Source organism: Mesocricetus auratus, unplaced genomic scaffold, assembly GCF_017639785.1.
Source record: "Mesocricetus auratus isolate SY011 unplaced genomic scaffold, BCM_Maur_2.0 Super-Scaffold_100006, whole genome shotgun sequence".
NCBI lineage: Eukaryota > Metazoa > Chordata > Mammalia > Rodentia > Cricetidae > Mesocricetus > Mesocricetus auratus.
Window position 1 is genome coordinate 22754078 of NW_024429190.1, and position 22880 is coordinate 22776957.

The window sequence follows — 22880 nt, forward strand, 5'->3', positions numbered from 1 at the left end:
GAAACCAGTGTAAGACTGACCCAGACCCCCTGAACATAGGTGTCAGTTAGGAGGCCTGGGCAGTCTATGGGACCTCTGGTAATGGGTCAGTATTTATCCCTAATATAGGAATGGACTTTGGGAGCCCATTCCACATAGAGGGAAACTCTCTCAGCCAAGATACATGGGGAAGAGCCTAGGTCCTGTTCCAAATGATATGACAGACTTTACAAACCCCTTATAAAAGTCCTTACCCTCCTTGGGAACCAGAAAGGGCATATGATAGGGGATCAGTGGGGCCCAGCGGAGGGAACTGGGATTGACGTGTAAAACAAGCTTGTTTCTAATTTAAATAATAATAATAATAAATTCCAAGGGAAGGACCAGATTACAGAGCTAAGTAAACACAATCTCTCTGTATTTTTCTTCAGAATCCAAGGATTCAGCACATCCCTGACCAGTGCCTGCTTTCTGCATATATCCATGGTTCTATAGTGATTTAACCCAGCAGTGTAACTGGTTCATTCAAACCTGAACACTGCCCCTTATGCATGCAAAGCATAAAATCAACTGAATCTTTGGATGTTTTTCAGTTGTCACCTTCTGTAGGGTAAGGCTTTTTCAGTTTTGCATTTTGAAATGTATTTGTAACCTTTTCTGTTTTCTATTTGGGGCTAGCATCCATGCTTGTGACTTGGATTTTAATAACACCTCTCTTGTTAATCCTATGAGCTATTTGCAGACTTCACAAGCAATCTGCCTCCATCTTTGTGCTGGGCATTTGTGAGACTGCTGCTCAACATGGGATGTGCAGAGTTCAGTGGTTCTGGGAAAGCTGGCTTAGAAACTTCACAGATTTGCACATGCCAAATCTCTGCATTACATTGAGAAACCACCTTCGATTATGACTTCCAGGATTCCACTAGACAGATCATTATATTTTTGTGTGTATGTTGTAGCACAGTATAAACAGCACTAGTTGAGGCAAGGTTGTAGCAAGAGGTTTGTTTGTCCCTGCTAGGCCCCACCACCTCTTCAGCCCCAAATAAACACACAGATGCTACATTAATTATAAAATTGTTGACCAGAACTTGGGCTTCTTATTTGCTAGCTCTGCCTTACTTATTAACCCATTTCCATTAATCTATTTATTTCCACGTGGTGGTCTTGGCTTACTGGGTAATACCAGACCTGCAACTCCTTTGCCTGATACATGATGACTGCTCAGCGCCTCCACAGATAAGAGAGCGATTCCCTGTTTGTCCCTGCTGATATTCTGATTCTGCACAGCTACATTACTGTCTGGCCAATCAGCCAATCAGTGTTTAATTCATTAACCAATAAGAGAAACATACATATAAAAGAACATTCTCCATCATCTCTTCTTTTCTGTCTAAGTAAAAAGGTTTTTAACTTTAACATAATAAAATTATGTTATCAAATAAGAACTATAGTAACAATATTTAGTCCGTTAACATTTAGCAAAATTTAAAGAAAATATTCAACCATCTATCCTATCTTTGTGAGTCTAAAGTCTTATATGTAACTTATCTTTTATCATAACCATGGAAAACCATAACCGTAACTATCTATCTTCAATTCCATCAAAGATCACAGAAGGATAATATATAAACTATAGAATTGATTGAGACATCTCACTGCCTGGTCAGTCACCCAAAGTTCCTCTGTAACGTTGGAGCATCCATCTTCAGCCCATAGGCTATAATGTGTCTGGAAGACTTCTCAACAAAGCAGGACATTTGAAACTGTCCCACCTGTGTAGGCCGTTTGTGAGTCATTTTTCTCTGTGTCCTGCAAAATGTCTAGTAGACTCTTTCATGAAGTAAGAACCCTTTAGGACTTTCCCATCATATTCTGCAGTCACTTTCCTGTGGGTCCTGCATGTCCAGTTTATCAAACAGTCCATGCAAGAGCAGTTTCTTGCCCAAATAGCTAATCTTCCCATGTTGAAGGCAAACTCCATATTGAGTTTCTTTGATGCCCATCCTCCTTTGTGGCATAATTGGTATTGCCAGGAGCAATTGTGTCTCACTATCATGAAAAACCCTAAACCATTTTAAATGCCATATTCTGTAGGTTTTTGAAAGGTTTGAAGACTATCTATCCATCTCAAATATATCTTTATATATCTAGAAAACCTAACATAACTGTAAGTTTTAATATTAAAGGTGACTTTATATAATCTGTATTTGATTATATATTATATTTTTAAAAGAACTGTATAAACACAATACCTAAATAAGAGGAGAAATATATATAACAAAATTGACCTTAAATTTGTATCAATAAATGAAAATCCATACCAATACAAAGTATTCATTTCTATATCATTTCCCCTTTTTTCTTTTGAAGAATATTGACTGTAATCATTAACCATTTATAATCAACCTCATTTAAATAAAAACAAACATTTATAAACAATATTTGGGAGTGTGGGTTTTGTTCTCTCCAAACTGCTTCCTGCTGTTTGGGGTTACTGAAATGCCATGGGGATCCTTAGAAAGCACAGAAACCTGGCAAAGTCCTTGTTGGAGGAGTCTGCAAGGCTGAATCATCTCAGCTGTTTTAGATGTTGGATCACCTGGGCCGTTGCTTCAAGGGGTCTTGCTTGACCAAACCATATTAGTCTGGAAGGAATCCACAGCTTTTCATTTTCTGTGGAAACAAAAACAAAGCCTCTTTTCCAAAGTAACATGTCCTTAAATTTAAGTTTTGAAGTCAAGGCATTTTCAAAATATAAAAGTTTTATTAATTCAGCAGTATTCATAATCAAATGACTATTAACAGCCATTGTTCTTTCCTCAGCAACCAAAAAATTCAAAGCAACACAAAAACATACAGTCTCCAGACTCTCAATGTATTTTTCATCTTTATGTGTTTTTTTTATAATTCTATTTCTTTTACTTTTATTTTTTTCCTTTTTTAACACAGGGTTTCTCTGTTTACTTTTGCCTGTCCTGAAATTTACTATGTATAACAAGCTGTCCTTGAAATCACAGAGATCTGCTTGCATCTGCCTCCCAAGGGCTGGGATTAAAGGCATGTACTACCACTACCCCACTACTCTGTTTCTTTCTTTCTTTTCCTGTTTTTAGCCACAAGCCTATGTATATTTTTAAGCACACTGTAAAACTTTAAGAGGTTTTACATCATCTTTACTGTACATGTTTATCTTTTTCTGACCAGGGGTCTTTTATCTGCCAAACAACATTGCTAAAATTAAAGCAGTGGCTGTTACTGCCACAAGGTGGTATGTTTACCGCCAGCACTGGGAGCTGTGTTCACTGCCTTAGTCTATGCCACCATCAAGCAGCATCCTACCGGCTTGGAGTGTGGTCACTGTCATTGCCAGCTACACATACACACCATTTTTGTTTGATAGGAGGACCTCTTTAAAAGAGCCCTGCAAGGTTTTTTTCCTTATGCAAGTCAAGAAACCTTCCTTAAAGGATCTGCACAAGTCTCTAGCAAAGCAGAGTCCACCCTAGAAAATGCTGCTACCAAGAAGCTATGCTTGTTTCTCTTCTTTTGTTTCTAAAATGCCTTCTCAAGCTTTTGTGAGGTTCTGCATGGAAACTCATGCTGCATGTTGATGGTGCCATTTGTAAGCATGAATTTTCTGACCCGGCAGGTCCCATAACCCTTCTCAACCCAAAGAAATCACATGGAAGCTATATTAATTATAAAGCTATTTGCCAGAGACTTGGGCTTCTTATTTGCTAGTTCTATCTTAATTATTAAGGCATTTCCATTAAGCCATGTAATCCATTAATCCACATGGTCTTGGCTTACTGGGGAATAATGGACCTGCAACTCCTTTGCCTACTATGTGATGACTGCTCAGGGTCTCCACAGGAAGAGAGTGATTTCCTGTTTGTCTCTGCTTATATCCTGATTCTGCCCAGCTACATCACTTCCTGTCTGGTCAATCAACCAATCAACCAATCAGTGTTTTATTCATTAACCAATAAGAGAAACATATATATATATATATATATATATATATATATATAAGAACATTCCCCATCACAAGATCTTGGTTTTAATTTGACTGTGGCATCATCTGGTAGGTAACAACATTCAAAAACTCTCAGAAATCCTAGTTTTTAAAATTATAATAAAAGACATTTGTATAGGGATTAGTTCAAACTCATAATTCACTGACAGGTACCTATGGTCGAATCATTCCACAAACACATCAACACCTGCAGGTGTTCATACTGACTTTCTATCTGCTATGAAACAGCATGAAGTGCTGCTTCTTATTTTCAAGTGTTGAACAACTGTGACTCTTGTGTTGTTTGATGAAACCCATTGGGACATTTTGTAAGTGATTCACTCCCTTCCAAACACCTTCATCTTTGCAATAATGGCTTGGATTTTGCAGAATCAAAAGAACTAATAACATTGTTTTGCCTGTTCTTTCATCAGTAATAGAACTACTCCTGAAGAAATTCTGTTGTTTGTTTCCATAACTAAAGTAATCCTCTTCTATTCCTCTCCTGTCCAGGAATTAAAGATGTAAGTGACACAAATGTACATTTTCAAGGGATTCATAAGGCTCACTAAAGCAGAGCAGCTGTGCTTTCCACACAAAACTGAGATTCACATGCAGATCCATTTTGAACAACTATGCAACCCTGAATAAATAATTTCATCTCTTAGAACTTCCATTTCCTTGCTTGGAGAATAGAAATAATATTAATTATTTTATTGAATAATTAAGAAGAAAACAGGACCTAGCATAAGAAGTACAGAGGAGTACATTGGTATATACATATGTGGCATAGATATATACATACACACATACATATATTACAGATATGTGTATGTATACCTATATACATTATATATCCATGTGCATATATGTATATGATGCATATATCTATACAATATACATGTATGTGATGTATATATCTGTGCTATATGTTTGTATTACCTATTTTGTGTGTATGTGTGTGTGTGTGTGTATGTGTGCGTGTGCTCACGTGAGCATGTTTATGTAAAAGAGATCGGGAACTTTTACCTATGTAACCCAGCCTCCTGTCTTAGCCTCCCCATTGTTGGGTTTACAAACATTCATCATCATACCTAGCTAGTAGCTAATATTAATAGACTAACATCCATACCAGTGTCTTTCTCACCATCATTGTCTAGCCTGTGAGGTTTTCTTAAAACATGAAGGTAAATAAATTACATTATTTCATGTTGATTATTTGCCTTGTACAATATTACAAAAAATGTTGTGGGAAAGTCAAATTCACTTCATTCACTTAAGGAACTAGTGTGGGTGACTTTCATCAGATGTAGAAATATTCTGTAGTCCTATATTTCGTCCTTGGTTGTCATGAGGAGATAAAGATGAAGGACATGAAGCCAGTAGGTGAGGAATGAGATTTCCAGGAATATAAAGTCATAGCATTTCCCTGCAGAGAAAGATTTTGAAGTTGACCTTTAAAGATAGGCAAGTTTGGACCTGAAGTGATGATGTTTAAAGTAATTTATAGATACTTAGTTACATGACTAAGAACCAAAGAAGAAAGAAAGACAGCTCTCTCCAGTGGGCAGAATTTGTCCTAGAAGTGCATGAAAAGGAACTGCAATCTTAAATGCAAAGAAAGCCAAGAAATGGATCTGCCTAGAAATGTCTGCAACTGGAACAGAGGACTCATCTGGGGAGAATGCAGACAGTAAGATGCAGCTTCCATTTTATATGTACGTTCATATTCAATCCTTCAGCAGAATCAAAGTGACAGTGTTTTTTCATCCAAATAGAGCCAACTGGGAAAGGGCAGAGTCATTAGGAATATCCCTGTATATCGAACAACCACACTGACTTATTCTAATTATAAAACAGGATGAAACAATGCACTGCGAATTTCAGGGAGGCTAGGAACACTGCATGGAGGTAGAAACCTCGGGGAATGGTGTTAAAGTCTGGCCAGGATATACAAAATGTGAAAGGAAAAAGCTGAAGGACAACCTAAGTCTCCTTCAACACTGATCCTGTAGTTAATAATCAAGTTGGAAAGAAGGTCAGAATAGAACAAGTAGACGTGGTGTTTAGTCAGATCATTGTACAAACTCATTCTTGGTGGGAACTGCTTGAGTTGTTCCTGAATGCCAGAACAAAACTTGACTTGGATAGACCATAGATCAATGTTCAACTGTAGTCTCTTGATACAGAGTGTGGGTAAGACTCTGTTCAAAGTAAAGAACCAAGTGCTTGCTTCAAACATATGGAAATACACTATTTGTGTTAAATTAAATTTAATGTTACCTGACAATTTGTTCTTTTGATTTTGTTAGTCAATTTGATTAAACTCTCTGCTAGGATGTTGGATTTGTTTCCAGATTCTAATTACTAAATCATTCACTCCAAAAAATTATTTGGGAATCTTAAGCATTCATTCATTCATTTCATAGGCAAGTCTTGTAGGTCTCTCATTGGGTAATCAATTCCTACATTTAGCTTCTATGTCTTCTGAAGCAAAAGTCAAGAATCACAGTGATGATGATATCTAAGGGAAATAACCTAGGTCCAGACAGAGCTAGGAGTCACTGGTGCTAACTGAAAGACTTTACGAAGCCTTACTAGGTAAACTTTTGGGTAAAAAACAAAAACATCATAATGTATTTCAAAGAGTTTCAAAGACAAGAATTAATCTCATACACACACACACACACACACACACACACACACACACACACACACACACAAATCCTTGTGTTCCAGATCAAGAGGGGCAACAAAAGACAGGAAAGAACAGTGTGTTTAAAAACAAGAAAACGATGACAGAGCTGCTTACCACTGCCTTTTCCCATTGCAAAGCACAGCAGCAATGATATTAAGCAGGTTGGGCCTGTTTTCAGAAGAAATTAAGGAAACCATGTAGGAAACGCTAAAGCTTCCTATGTAATTATTCCTCCAAAATAAAAATTTTTCCACTCTCCTTTAGAGCCCTTCATCAAATTTGTGCTAGAGCCTCCCACCCCATTAACTTCCTTTTAATCCTAACTCTGAAAATGTAAACTTTTCTAAGACTTTTTGTTCAATAATAATGTTTCTATTTTATACAAAGTTATGTGGAAATTATTTTGTAGTTGCAGGAAGATGCATCTCAGCCCACCGGTAATATTAACTGATTGATTTTAAACTCATTTGGTAACAAGTTCCTTTATCAACAATGGATTTAAAATAATTTTGCCACATACTAGTTGTCTCTGTCTTGTCTTTCTCTCTCTCTCTCTCTCTCTCTCTCTCTCTCTCTCTCTCTCTCTCTCTCTCTCTCTCTCTCTCTCTCTCTCTTCTTCTCTCTCTCTCTCTCTTTCTCTCTCTCTCACACACACACACTTGAGTCTGAAGACACTCTATTCTGTCTCATCCACATATTATCTATACTTTACTATTATTGTACATGATTTAATTACTACAGTTTTATATGTTATATTTTCATATCTGCTTAAACAATTTTTTCTTTTTTTTTAATTTATCACCTATATATTAACCTTTACCAACATTTTCTGTTTGTTAGCCTATAGGATATTATGTCACAGGACAAAAGACAAACCACAAAAATCAATTATATTTCTTTTTTTTTATTATTATTATTTTTAATTTTATTTTCCAGTTTAAATTTAGATAAGAAACAAGGTTGCTTCAAAAGTCAGTTCCAGGTCCCTCTCCCTTTCCCTCCCTTCCTCCCGTGCCCTCCCCCCGTTATCCCCTCATTTCTCCAGGGAGGGTGAGGCCCTCCATGGGGGTGTGCATAGTGTGTCATTTCATATAGGGCAGGGCCTAGACCCTTCCCCAAGAGTTCAGGGTGAGAGTGCACCTCACAGTGTTCTATGGGAGTCCAAAGTCCGTGTGTATACTTGGGATGGGTACTGATCTGCTGCCCAATGCTCAATAGATTCCCTAGGCCTCCTCACTGACACCCAGATTCAGGGGGTCTTGATCAGTCCCATGCTGGCTTCCCAGGCTAATGCCTGGGATTCAAGAGTTAACCTTTGTCTGGTCAGCTGTTTCTGGGGGTTAAACCAGCCCAGTCTTAATCCCTTTGATCATCAGTCCTCCCTCTCTGTTACTGGCTTTCTTGAGTTCAGCTCAGTACTTAACCAAGGGAGTCTGCCTCTTCTTCGATCAGCCACTAAATAAAGTTTCTGTTTCCCAGACTCTCTGGCCATAGGATTGTAGGCTGGCACTCCCCAGATCTATGTCTAAAATCCATATATGAGAGAGTACATGCCATGTTTCTCTTTTTGTGACTGGGTTACCTCACTCAGGATGGTTTCTTCTAGTGTCATCCATTTGCCTGCGAATCTCATGATTCCATTATTTTTTCTGCTGAATAGTACTCCATTGTGTAGATGTACCACATTTTCTCTATCCACTCTTCAGGTGAGGGACATCTAGGTTGCTTCCACGTTCTGGCAATTACAAATAAAGCTGCTATGAACATAGTGGAACAGACATCTTTGTTGTATGAATGGGCATCTTTTGGATATATGCCTAAGAGTGGAGTTGCTGGGTCTTGTGGTAGGTTTATTCCCATTTTTCTGAGGAATCTCCACACTGATTTCCAAAGTGGCTGAACCAGTTGGCACTCCCACCAGCAATGGAGGAGTGTCCCCCTTTCACCACATCCTCTCCAGCATAAATTGTCATTGGTGTTTTTGATTTTAGCCATTCTGACAGGAGTGAGATGGTATCTCAGAATTGTTTTGATTTGCATTTCCCGGATGGCTAAGGATGTTGAGCACTTTCTCAAGTGCCTCTCAGCCATTTTAGACTCCTCTATTGAAAACTCTCTATTTAGTTCTGCAGCCCACTTTTTAATAGGGTCCTTTGGTGTTTTGGAGACTTGCTTCTTGAGTTCTTTGTAAATTTTGGAGATCAACCCTCTGTCAGATGTGGAATTAGTGAATATTTTTTCCCATTCTGTGGGCTGCCTTTTTGTCTTGCTGACTGTGTCCTTTGCCTTACAGAAGCTTCTCAGTTTCAGTAGGTCCCATTTATTAATTGTTGATCTTACTGCCTGTGCTACTGGTGTTATGTTCAGGAAGCTGTCTCCTGTACCAATTCGTTCAAGGGTACCACCCACTTTCTCTTCTAAGAGGTTCAGTGTGGCTGGATTTATGTTGAGGTCTTTGATCCATTTGGACTTAAGTTTTGTGCATGGCGATAGACATGGGTCGATCTGCATTCTTCTACATGCCAGTCTCCAATTATGCCAGCACCATTTGTTGAAGATGCTTTCTTTATTCCATTGTATATTTTTAGCTTCTTTGTCAAAGATCAGATGTTCGTACGTGTGTGGGTTAATACCCGGATTTTCAATTCGATTCCATTGGTCTACCTGTCTATTTTTGTGCCAATACCAAGCTGTTTTCAGGACTATAGCTCTATAATAGAGCTTGAGGTCAGGGATGGTGATGCCTCCGGACGTTGCCTTGTTGAACAGGGTTGTTTTGGCTATCCTGGGTCTTTTGTTTTTCCATACAAAATTGATTATTGTTCTTTCAAGGTCTGTGAAGAACTGTGCTGGGATTTTAATGGGGATTGCATTGAATCTGTAGATTGCTTTTGGCAGGATTGCCATTTTTACTACATTGATCCTACCTATCCAAGAGCATGGGAGGTCTTTCCATTTTCTGAGGGCTTCTTTAATTTCTTTCTTTAAAGATTCAAAGTTCTTACAATACAGGTCTTTCACTTGTTTGGTTAGCGTTACCCCAAGGTATTTTATGTTGTTTGTGGCAATTGTAAAGGGTGATGTTTCTCTGATTTCTCTTTCAGCCCTTTTATCATCTGTATATAGTAGGGCTACTGATTTTCTTGAGTTGATCTTGTAGCCTGCCACTTTGCTGAAGGTGTTAATCAGCTGTAAGAGTTCCCTGGTAGAGTTCTTTGGGTCATTGATGTAAACTATCATATCGTCTGCAAACAGTGAAAGTTTGACCTCTTCCTTCCCAATTTGTATCCCCTTGATCCCCCTTTGTTGTCGTATGGCAATAGCTAGAACTTCAAGTACCATGTTGAAAAGGTATGGAGAGAGTGGACAGCCTTGTTTTGTTCCTGATTTTAGAGGAATTGCGTTGAGTTTCTGTCCATTTAGTTTGATGTTGGCTGTTGGTTTACTGTATATAGCTTTTATTATGTTTAAGTATGTCCCTGTTATCCCAGATCTCTCCAAGACCTTTATCATGAAGGGGTGTTGGATTTTGTCAAAGGCTTTTTCAGCATCTAGTGAGATGATCATGTGATTTTTGTTTTTCAGCGTGTTTATATGGTGGATTACGTTGATGGATTTTCGTATGTTGAACCATCCCTGCATTCCTGGGATGAAACCTACTTGATCGTGGTGAATGATTGTTTTGATGTGTTCTTGGATCCGATTTGCCAGTATTTTATTGAGTATTTTTGCATCAATGTTCATGAGGGATATTGGTCTGAAGTTCTCTTTCTTAGTTGTATCTTTGTGTGGCTTGGGGATCAAGGTTATTGAAGCCTCATAGAAAGAGTTTGGCAAAGACCCTTCTGCTTCTATTGTGTGGAACACTTTGAGAAGAATTGGTATAAGCTGTTCTTTGAATTTCTGGTAGAATTCTGGACTGAGGCCATCTGGACCTGGGCTTTTTTTGGTCGGGAGACTTTTGATGACAGCTTCTATTTCCATAGGGGTTATAGGTCTATTTAAATTGCTTATCTGTTCTTGATTTAGTTTTGGCAATTGATAGCTGTCCAGGAAGTCATCCATTTCCTTTAAATTTTCGAATTTTGTGGAGTACAGGTTTTCAAAGTATGACCTAATGATTCTCTGGATTTCCTCAGAGTCTGTTGTTATGTCCCCCTTTTCATTTCTGATTTTGTTAATTTGCGTGTTCACTCTCTGCTGTTTGGTAAGTTTGGACAAAGGTTTGTCTATCTTGTTGATTTTCTCAAAGAACCAACTCTTCGTTGCGTTGATTCTTTGTATTGTTTTCCTGGTTTCTACTTTATTGATTTCAGCCCTCAATTTGATTATTTCCTGGCGTCTACTCCTCCTGGGGGAGTGTGCTTCTTTGTGTTCTAGAGCTTTCAGCTGTGATGTTAATTCTCTGGTATAACTGTTCTCCTGTTTCTTCATGTGAGCATTTAGCGCTATGAACTTCCCCCGTAGCACTGCTTTCAAAGTGTCCCATAGGTTTGGGTATGTTGTGTCTTCATTCTCATTGAATTCGAGGAAGTCTTTAATTTCTTTTTTTATTTCCTCTTTGAGCCAGGGATGGTGCAATTGAGCATTATTCAATTTCCATGAGTTTGTAGGTTTTCTGCAATTTGTGTTGTTGTTGAATTCTAATTTTAAAGCATGGTGGTCTGATAAGATGCATGGAGTTATTCCAATTTTTTTGTAGCTGCTGAGGTTTGATATGTTGCCAAGTATGTGGTCGATTTTTGAGACGGTTCCATGTGGTGGTGAGAAAAGGTATATTCTTTTTTATGTGGTTGAAATGTTCTATAGATATCTGTTAATCCCAGTTGGGTCATTACTTCTATTAGCCCTTTTGCTTCTTTGTTGAGTTTCTGTTTGGTATTCCTGTCCAAAAAATTCATAAAAGGCAACAAACGGACGAACAGATAAACAGAAAATTGCAAGAAGCAATGCAAACACTGCAAGGGTTGAAAACTGAAATAGAGTCATTAAAAAACACAATCTGAAGAAAGGCAGAAAATAGAAAAGCTGGACAAACAGACAGGCACTACCAATACAAGCATTACCAACAGAATAGAAGAGATGGAAGAGAGAATCTCAAGTGTTGAAGATACGCTAGGAGAAATGGATTTATCAACCAAAGAAAACCTTAAATCCAACAAATCCTTAACACAAAACATCCAGGAAATATGGGACACCATGAAAAGACCAAACCTAAGAATAATAGGTATAGAAGGAGAAGAAATCCAGCTCAAAGGGGCAGAAGGCATATTCAACAAAATCATAGAAGAAAACTTTCCCAACCTTAAGAAAGACATGCCAATGAAGGTACAAGAAGCCTACAGAACATCAATTATATTTCTTTATATCATTAATATTATTTTAGAAGCTAAAAATCTAAGGACACAAGACAAACCACAAAAATCAATTATATTTCTTTATATTATTAATATTATTTTAGAAGCTAAAAATCTAGACTCATACTATCTACAATCACAAAATACATAGTAAGACCTACATGGAAAATAATTATAGAATTCTCATGGAAGAAAAAACAGTACATAAAAATATATAACAGAGTTCTTTACATGTCTACCTTTTATATGTATGTATGTGTTAGTGTAGTCACTCTTGCATGCTACCAGTGTGCTTATGGAGGTAATAGAGCAACCTGATTGAAGTTTGACAATTCTGAGAATACTTGTCAGAAAACTGTTGCATGTGTTATTTCATGACTGCTGTGTGAAGCAAATAGTTAATCATATTCATGTTTGGTTTTATCTTAATTTTATGTCTATAAATGTTTAACTTACATACATGTATATACACTGCAGTCATGCCTGCTTCCTGTGAGGACTAAAAAAAGGGAATAGGATACCCTGAAACTGGAGTTATAGCAGCTACCATCGGCCATGTAGGTGCTGGGAACTGAATCCAGATTTGGTACAGGATCACCAAGAGTTCCTAACTGAGTTTTAAATGAACCATCTCTTCAGCCACAGTTTTTGCTTTTAAATGACTATGAAAATTAAAAGCATAAATGTGGGGAGAAGGTGTAACGTTCATGGAAGATCATGCTGCATATTAGCTGCTATGCAAATTCCTTAGAGGCAATTGAAAAAGTATGTTAGCAGTGGAAAGTTACCATTTGTGAAACCAATTAGCATTTATCAAAGGGAGATTTGCTTATCATGTGAGCAGTGCTGTTGTTACTGTACAGACAACCTATATAAAAAGTACATTATCCTCTTCATTGTCTAATTGGCCAATCCATACATAATGAAGATACCAAATTCACACAGCACTAACTTTTCTTAAACTATGCTCATAGTCACTTCTTTACAAGATACCATTTTGTGGGCTTTTCACACTTTGATACCTGACATGAACTTTCAGACATGTTGAAATTTGTGAACTTAGAAGTCAGAAAATGAAGCAGGTCTCTTGTTCCAGCTTATAGCTCAGATTTCTAAAGTATGCTGTCTATTTTCACCTAAGGGGCTTAACTGACAGTATCACCTGCCAATTAACACCTGCGAACTTTTAAGTGGAAGTATTTCATTCTTACTGTTTTGGTTACTTACTTGGCTTAGCAGAGAGGTGTGTGACTGTGAGGGAAGAATAGTAGGATGCATCAATATGAAGAAGCAATACTAACGATTTGGATTTTTTTATGCGTAAGCATCAGTAGCTTGCTTTCCCCCCTTTGAGTCATTGAGAGTGACATTATGGATGATAGTGCCACCGTACACACACAGATGGCAGACATAGGATCATAACCGAGCTAGACACAGGTTTCATTCAGGCAGTTCTCTACATCCATTCCCGTGTCTTCCTGGATGTCTGAAGATCTGGAGACTCCTACAGCCATGTTCTAGAGACAAAGGAGGCTTGCATACGGGAGGACTAACACAGGAAAGAAGCCGAGGCACATACTGCTCAAGCCAGGTATTAGGTACAAAGGCAGCTAGATCTCAAGAGTAGCAGCAACTCAAGCCAGACACAATGTGAGGATTGAGTCAAGGAAGAAACATGGCCAAATTCTCTATTAGACATCAGGGGATACTATATAACATCATGATGTCAAAGGGAGGAATTACATTCTTTGATGGATTATTTTTGTTGGTAATTTTTGCTGCAGAAACCAGTGATCTATGAGTCACATAGCAGAATACATGCTTTGATGCCTCCAGTGGAACTTAATTCAGGACTAAGTATTAAATGGGCAAGTGATTGAATTAGGGGCTCACATTGATTTGGACAATAAATGTACTGGCCTGATCTTTTCTTTGGCTTGAGCTTAAATTAACTGCAGATAAAAACAGCTGGTTCCATTTACATTCATGTTATTTTTATGCTATTCATGTTTCTTAAATTGAGATAGTAAAATACACTTTATTATTCAGGAGTGGCATACAGATTTTGAGGTGGGGAAACATAGTTACCTATTCATGGACTGCTACTAAGATATCTGAGTATCCTGAATATATTCCTTTTTCCCCTAAGGTCTCTATCTTCATTTGTGTCCAATTGGGATAATAAGACAGTAAAAGTGTTTATGAGAAAATGGGTTTGTGTCTGTGTTGGTGATTTATGAGAAAATGGGTTGGTGACTGTGCTCCCAACTTTAGTTGGCAATTTGACACAATCGATCATCTAGAGTCATTTGCAAAACAAGTATCTGTGAGGAACAAACAAGTCATACACACTGGTGAACAAGACACACAGGTAAATATTGGGTTGGCCTATGGAACATACCTTGAGAGATTGTCTTAATTAGTTGTTGTGAGATGACCCAGTCTACTGTGAGTAACAGTATTCCTTAGGCAGAGATCCTGGGCTGTGTAAGAGCTAACAAATCAAAGTAAGCACAAGCATTTGACCATGCTTGGGTTCATTTCTCTCTGCTCTTGACTGTGGATACGATGTGACCAGATGCTTCAAGTTTCTGATTTGACTTTCCTACAGCAATGGACTATAACCTGTCATGATATATTATCATGGCAACAGAAATGAAACTAGAGTGGTGACATTTGCTTTGACTCTAGGTTTCACTGGAATTCCTTTAGTAATTAAACCTCTCATCCTACATCCTGCTGAGAATTCTTCACAACAGTACCAGGAACTCATGAGAATTTCCTCTGTAACCCCTCTGTTTCTCTTCTCTCATTTCCCTTACTCTTTTATTGCCTCTGAACTCAGCCATGAGACATTTTCCTTTGTTTCTTGCTTGTGAATAACATGTAGTAATATATGTATATATGTGTCTATATTTGTGCATGTATGAAAAACGTATATAAATGTAAGCATATATACATACTTATGCATCTATTGTATTTCATGTAAAATTATAAAAGTACAAGAATAGATTTTTCTAAAGCTATTCAAAAATGTTAATGTTAGTTTTTTAAGCTTCCATGAATCTGGAGAGGAGACTTAGCAGGTGACCGACTTGTTATGAGAGTGAGGATCTGAATTCAGATCCTGAAGTTACATAAAGCCTGAGGTGGTGGTAGAAGTCTATTTTTTCAGTGCTCCTACATTTTAAATAGGAAGCAGGGAGAGAAGTTCAGGGAACAGCTACCACAACACACACAGTAGTGAACAAGAGACTATTTCAAACAGTGAAAGTCAAGGACCAAAATTCATATAGACATAAATATGACAAAACACATATTTTATGTCGTGAACACACTCTCACTATCACACATAGAAAGAGCTTCCTATACATCCATGCCCCATACAACATTTTTTAAAGTATTTTTGTTATAATCATGGTTTGAATAATCAGCATCTATATTGACTTGAATAATTCTTTTGACTCTACCATGCCTCAGCTCCATCTTCTCTTCTCTGTGACCTGGATGATAAAAATGAGACTTCTTACAGTTGTTATCACACTGAATGGCATACCAAATTCATACCCTGAGGAAGAACTTAGTAAGACATGTTGGTTGCTTTTATTTTTGTTGTTGACTACTAAAATGCTGGCTTTTAAATTATATAGAAGATTAAAGATGAGTTAGTGTGTAGAAACAATTCTATAAAGATTTATTCTGCTATGAACATAGTGAAACAGATACCCTTGTTGTATGAACGTGAATCTTTTGGATATATGCCTAAGAGTGGAGTTGCTGGGTCTTGTGGTAGGCTTATTCCCATCTTTCTGAAGGATCTCCATACTGATTTCCAAAGTAGCTGTACTTTGGCACTCCCATCAGCAGTGGAGGAGTGTTCCCCTTTCACCACAACCTCTCCAGCATAAACTGTCATTGGTGCTTTTGATTTTAGCCATTCTGACAGGTGTAAGATGGTATCTCAGAGTAGTTTTAATTTGCATTTCCTGGATATCTAAGGATGTTGAGCACTTTCTCAAGTGCCTCTCAGCCATTTTAGACTCCTCTATTGAGAATTCTCTATTTAGTTCTGTAGCCCACTTTTTAATTGGATCCTTTGGTGTTTTGGAGACTTGCTTCTTGAGTTCTTTGTAAATTTTGGAGATCAGCCCTCTTGTAATAGCCAGAACTTGGAAGCAACCTAGATGCCCCTTAACTGAAGAGTGGATAGAGAAAATGTGGTACATTCACACAATGGAGTACTATTCAGCAGAAAAAAAACAATGAAATCCTGAAATTTGCAGGCAAATGGATGGCACTAGAAGAAACCATCCTGAGTGAGGTAACCCAGTCACAAAAGGAGAAACATGGCATGTATTCTCTCATATATGGATTTTAGACATAGATCTGGGGAGTGCCAGCCTACAATGCCATGGCCAGAGTCTGGGAAACAGATCCTTCATTCAGTGGCTGATGGAAGCAGAGGCAGACTTCCACAGCTAAACACTGAGATGAATGCAAGGAATCCAGTGACAGAGTGAGGACTGTTGAGAAAAGGGGTTAAGACTGGGCTGGTTTAACCCCAAGAAACAGCTGACCTGACAAGGGTAAGCTCTTGAATCCCAGACTGATGCCTGAGAACCCAGCATGGGACTTATCAAGACCCCCTGAACGTGGGTGTCAGTGGGGAGGCCTAGGTAATCTATTGGGCCTTGGGTAGTAGATCAGTATTTATCCCGGGTTTACAAATGGACTTTGGGTGCCCATCCAACAATGAGAGATGCACTCTCACCCTGGACCCTTGGGGGAGGGTCTAGGCTCTGCCCTGGATGAAATGACAGACTATGGAGACCCCCATGGAGGACCTCACCCTCCCTGGGGAAATGAGGGGATATCAGAGGGATTGATGGGAGGGAAAGGGAGAGCAACCTGGAATTGACATGTGAAGCAACCTTGTTTCTAGTTTAAATTTAAATTTAAAAATATAAAAACATTTATTCTGATAAATAATGTTTTAAATGTTAACTTTCCTAGTACTTAATAAATGGAAGAAAGTATTAAATATTCAAAAGCTTCCTTCACAAGAGACATATTTAACAAAAACATATTCTGTATCTGAAAAATGATGACGTCACTATAAAGTGAAACTAAGTTCTACCATGTGATCTAATTACCAGAAGGTTTTGACCTGTTCCTTATTCTTAAATGTGTGAAATTAGTTGCTGAAACTAAACCAACCCTTTGGCTGCAATTTCTCCTTTTTCTTTCCCAGATTTTAGCAATTCTAGCATTATTTTTGCCGTACCACATTTTGTCATATTCACATTGACACTGGATATATATATATATATATATATATATATATATATATAGCATATTTATTTTATAAAAATCAGCATTTTCTACCAAATAATACAATTAAAAATGAGGTATAGACTTAAGCAGAGAATTCTCAACTTAAGAATCTCAAATGGCCAAGATATACTTAAAGATTTGTTCAACACCATTATCTATTAGAAAAATGTAAGTCAAAATGACTCTGAGATACGATCTTACACCTTCCAGAATGGCAAAGAACAAAAACACTAATGACAGGCTACATTAGACAGGAGGGGGAGTAAGGAAAACACTACTCCACTGCTGGTTGGAGTGCAAACTTGTACAGCTACTTTAGAAATCAGTATGTTGGTTTCTCAGAAAATTGGGTATCAATCCATCTCAAGACCAATGATACCACTCTTGGACATATACCCAAAGGATGCTCAGTCTTACCATTAGAACACTTGTTCAACTCTGTTTATAGCAGCTTTATTCATAATAGCCAGAACCTTGAAACTACATAGATGCCCCTCCACTGAAGAATTGATAAAGATAATGTGGTACATCTACACAATGGGGTATTACTCAGCAGTAAAAATAAAAATGAAATCATGAAATTTGTATACAAATGAATGGAGCTAGAAAAAATCACTCTGAGTGAGATAACTCAGAGCCAGAAAGACAAGCACTGTGTGTACCCATTCATAAAGTGGATATTAGATGTAAACTAAAGGATAACCAGGCTACAATTCTCAGCTGCAGAAAAGCTAGGTAATAAAGAGGATCCTAAGAAGGATGCATGAATCTCACTAGGAAGAGGAAATAGCTGAAATATCATGGGTAATCTAGGGACAGTGTGGGATAGAGGGGGGAATGGAGAAATGGGAACTTAAGCGATCAGAATGCTAGAGTTAGGAGTGGGACAGTAGGGAATATAATGAAAGAGATATATTGATAGAGGGGTTCATTATAGGGTGAGGGAGAAGCCTGGTGCCAGGCAAGCTCCCAGGAACCAACCAGCTGAGACTCCTAGAGGTAGTGGAGAGTGTGGCTCAATTGGCCTTCCCCTGTAATCAGATTGGTGACTACCTTAATTGTCATCCAGTAGCTGATGGAAACAGATACAGAGATCGACAGCACTGGGCCAAGCTCTGAGAGTCCAGTCGAAGAGAGCAAGGAGGGATTACACAAGCAAGGGAAGGTCAAGATCATGATGGAGAAACCCACAGAGACAGCTGACCTGAGCTCTTGAGATCTCATTGACTCTGGACCAACAGCTAGGGAGTCAGCATGGGACCCACCTAGGCCCTCTGCATGTGGGTGACAATTGTGTATCTTTGTCTTTTGTGGGGCCACTAGTAGTGGGATCAGAACCTGTCCATGACACATGAGCTGACTCTTTGGATCCTATTCTCTATGGTGGGATGCCTTGCTCTACCTTGGTGCAAGGTGGAGGAGCTTGTTCCTGCGGCAACTTGTTATGCCATGCTTTTTTGACTTAACCATCCTGAATGGAGACAGAAGAGGAGTGGATTGGGGGTAGAAGGGAGGTGGGGGAGGGACAGGATAGAGGGGAAAAAGTGGTTACTATGCAAAATAAATACATAAATAAATAATGTGCACTTTCCCTTAATTTTCCCTTTGTAGTAGTCCCATGATTATTCTGTTTCTGGCATCATTGTATGATAATGATTCATGTTGAACCTTTAGTCATTATAGAGCTGTTTTGGGTGTTTTTTTAGCCATATGTCATAAATTCTGGGTAACCACAGCTCTAAAAGAAAGGTTCTAGTACTGCTAAGAATCTCATTCTTGTACTTTCATAGTCTCTCCCCCTTGCTGTCATTATTATGCAAATGTTTATCCTCTTGTCATTGAATTTTATTACTAAAAATGCACATTCAGATGGCATATTACACATATACATAACCTGTTTTTACTGCCAGGACAACTACAGAACTTACCATTTTTTTTCTGAAAACAATAATTTCTCTAGAATGTGCTCTAATGTTGGAGGGTTGCTTGTATTTTATCTCCAGATTGGTTATTCTCCATTCCTGCATTCACTAGGTAGAGTATCATTTCTTCTGATGTTCTCCGCTTTCTACCTCTATCTCCTTTCTGTTTGATTCATTCATCTTTTATGTGTCCACTTAGATTATCCACGGTTCTATTCTGCTACAAAAAATGATTTGCTATGCTATGTCTTGATGTTTCTAATTGATTGATCAGTTCTGTGATTAGGAATCTGTTTCAGATGACACATGTTATCATCTTTTCTTCCAGCATCCTGTTTCTCTTTAAAAGGGTCATCACAAACCCAGTTTCTTAGTAAGGTTGGGTGAGCTCTCCCAGGTCCTTCTCATGATCAATATCACCACCCACCTTAATAACCACTAACTCTCAATTCTTCTGAGATTCTAGAAAATTTCTGCCATCTGAGTTTCAATATCCTCCCATCTATATCCTAGGAACCAAAGGAGATACTGATATGATAATTCCTGTGGAACCTTTAGTGGGTGCTAAGAGCTGTTTTAAGTGATTTTAGTTATACCTCATTAAATCTGGGTAACAACCCTGTAAGGAATGTTCTAGTACTATTAAGAATCTCACTCTAGTACTATTATAATTGTTATTCCAGAGATGAAAAATGAAAGCTCAGAGCAATAAGGAAATTACTCAGACATCAATTTGCAGTGCTTACATAAAAATACAAAGTAATTTTACAATATTAGTGTTAGCATGGCTATCAGGGTACGGAGAAAGGGACTTATCAAGTAGGAAGATGCTGTGTCAGCATGCTGAGACACTGTCATATTTGTTTCATAGCAAATAATATTAATTAAAGCTCATCTTCACTGTCAGATTTATTGCATTAAGAAAAACCTTGGCAAGCAGTTAAGCACACTGTGAGCACACCTGAAGACATTCAAAAAATCATTCAATCATGAGGGCTCTGACACTGTGAACGTTTTAATTCATTGACGAACTCAAAATTTGAATAAACTACTTCTAGGTGGTGGAATTCTCTCATGTGAGTTCTGATTGAAGGAAGAGGCTCATTTGTGGCTCTTCAGGGTTATAGCTTGCTCTGCCCTTTTCTTGTCTCTTTGTCCGCTGCCTGACCACCATGATGTGATCTGTTCCACTATATTTGATCTCCAGTGACAGACTGAAACCTCTGAAACTACAAGCAAAACAAGTTTTTGTCTGGGCCAGTGAGATACAAGTACTCTCAGACAACTCTGATGAACTGAGTTGAATTCCCAGGCTCCACCTGGTGGAGAGAGAGAACCAAGTCTCACAAGTTGTCTTCCAACACACGCAACACACAAACACATGCACATGTGTAAATAAATAAATAATAATAAAAACATTTTCCTTCTTTAAGTTGACTCTGTACGGTAGTTGGTTACAATAATGAAAACTCTGAGAGATGCAACCTTCAATGCACAGTCCTACCATAAGCCATGTCATGCTGGTCTAGCTGAAATACTCTCTATTTTTAGCAATTCCTATTGTTAACACTGTTGCATTCAACTCCCACCACACTTCCTAAGATCACAGACTTGAGGGTCACCTAAGCTGATTTTTTTGCTGTGACAGTGGATAATTTTTAGTTGTTAATTTATAATAAAGAGGGGTTTTGTTGGCTCATGAATCTAGATATTCTGAAGTATGACATGATGATAGCATCTTCCTGGCAACTAATGAATGTTGGCTGCTTTGTTAGATCAATGTATAAGAACTGAAGGTGAAGTGAGCTCATGCAAGAGAGATACCACTCAAGGGCTGGCCTTTCTTTGTAGCCTGCTCCCAAAATATTAATCTGCTTTCCAGACAGCAAGAATTACTAGTTCTTGTGACAATTACCCTAAGCATCTGAGAGCAGCCACATCTCACCAGCGTTGTACTGGCATTTAAAATTTAATTGCCATAAATTTGGGAGGGATAAAACCATTTTGAAACCAACCCTCAAAGTCCTTGATAATGACAGCATAAACTATTAAATCTTGAATATGATGGTACATTTCCCCCAACCTGGGTTTTGCTTTTGCTTTTTGATTTTCTCTATTGTTTCCCCCATGAACTGTTCACTGCAAGAGAAGTTAACCCCATTCTGTTTTTCATATACTCTTACACAATTCCATTTTCCACAACTCTGTTCCAATTCTTCTGGTTTAAGGAAGTCGCATGCATTTTTGCATTTCAAAATGTTGCTGTCTTTTCCACATAATTTTTCTGACCTGTACAAGTGTTATTTCAAACAGCCCCACAACTCTCAATATTCATCATCTATAAATTATTGAACATATTTAATATGTAGATCTGCTCTTTTTTAGTTTGTCAGCATTTAGATTCTGATCTAGAAACTAGTAATTTTGAAGAAAATATTTGCTTCTTGATTAATGAGTGAGTATCCATTGAAAGTAAAATGAAAATGGTTCCTGTGAACTTCACAGTGAAAGCCTCACTGTGAAGGAAGAATTTAAGGCCATAGATTCCTCTCCTTGTTGTTCTAACGGTATATCCAACAGAAACAATGCAAGGGAAAAAGATTTATTTTGGTTTGTAGAGAACAGTCATTGGCTTGGAGAGAATAGTCCAAAGTAGTCATGGTGAGGTTTGTGGATATGGGAGTATGTAGCTAAGAGTTTCCATTTCTTGGAAGAACAGACGACAGAAAATGTGGCCAAAACCTAATATATGATGAAACAAGTAAAAATTTCCATTACAAAAGAGAGAAATTGTGACATAAAATAAAATGTTGACCAAAAAATATTGGAACAAATCAAAATCCTACAGCTTCATGTATGGTATATGAGACTCATAATGAAATTATAGGGGCTCCAGCTGATTGAATATCTTTTTGCCTATAGCTATGATACCTTCAGTATAATGGCCTGCCTCTTGAGCTGGCTCCAGTCAGTGCTTCCAGAACTTTATATTACAAGAACATCTGAAACTCTGGGGTGTTCAATAGAACTTAAGGTTTACCATTGCATCTCATTCATAGACCACTTAGGTGATTCATGCTACCTTGCTTTAAGTTACCTGATCTCATCCACTTTCTGTGGTTTTTCTGAGAAAAGAAATAAGGGCATGGCTCAAATTCTAGAGATCACAGGGACAGACAGTAGCTACAAAAATGACTGGTGCAATTAAAAGGAAACCATGAATTTGGCACTAGGGAAATCAAAATAGTGCATGAATGGCAAATCCTCTCCCATGGAGGTTCTAGGATTAAGCAATGTAGGTCCAAATGAAAAGATTTCATTTAAAAAGAGAGGAGCTGAGGATATAGATCTTCAGTTGAACCCTGATCAAACAGGAATTCAGAGGGAAATGTCTGTTCTGATTCAGTCATTCAGATAGTTTAAGGCCATAGAAGCTTTGGTGACACACAAAGATAAGGTACATCTAGAGCTAGCAGCAGAACCTGTCATGATCTCCTTAGAGCTGGCTTTGAAGGCGTGCAAAATATCACATTAATGGATCAAGGGGAATTGCAAAATTTAAGTGAGATCAA